Source organism: Frankliniella occidentalis, unplaced genomic scaffold (assembly GCF_000697945.3).
Source record: "Frankliniella occidentalis isolate FOCC.00 unplaced genomic scaffold, Focc_3.1 Scaffold2, whole genome shotgun sequence".
NCBI classification, from domain to species: Eukaryota; Metazoa; Arthropoda; class Insecta; order Thysanoptera; family Thripidae; genus Frankliniella; species Frankliniella occidentalis.
In genome coordinates this window covers 2291572-2292131 of record NW_026267132.1, presented here as the reverse complement: position 1 = coordinate 2292131, position 560 = coordinate 2291572, and positions in this window count along the sequence as shown.

Genomic DNA, 560 nt, shown 5'->3' with positions numbered 1-560 from the left:
CCTCTCTCTCTCTTCATCGTCTCTCTCCCACTCACAATTTTTCCCCTCTCCGGGCACACTCTCTCCATAGCAGCCCGTCCATCATCCCTCCGAAATGAAAAATAACAGCAAATTGTCAACCCTATTCTTCTACTCCATAAAGCAAATTACGGAGAAAAAGCGAAAGAGGAGAAACGCGCCGCAGCGCGGAGTCGCCGCTCCACGCCGCACCCATTTCTTTTTCGCTCTCTTCTTTCCATCTCTCTCCCTTTTTTCTACGTCTATTTTCCTTGTACAAAATATAAGGAAAACGCACACACAAAAAGCTAGAGCACACTACCCTCTCAACAAAAATAAGGGCTCCCTGTCCAAAAGAAGCAAAAATTTGAAAAAAATTACATTGACAGTCCGGGGTGGGGTTATTGTCATTTTAATGTATTTAATTTTTAGATCACACTCTGACGGGGGGTCCACCAAGCTCGGTGAAGACCCTTTACTTCCCTAGGTTTTTGGCTAGCTTTTTGAACACGGTTGGAGGCCGGGAACTCCGAAGAAGATGAAAAGGGGGAAGAAAGAGGGAG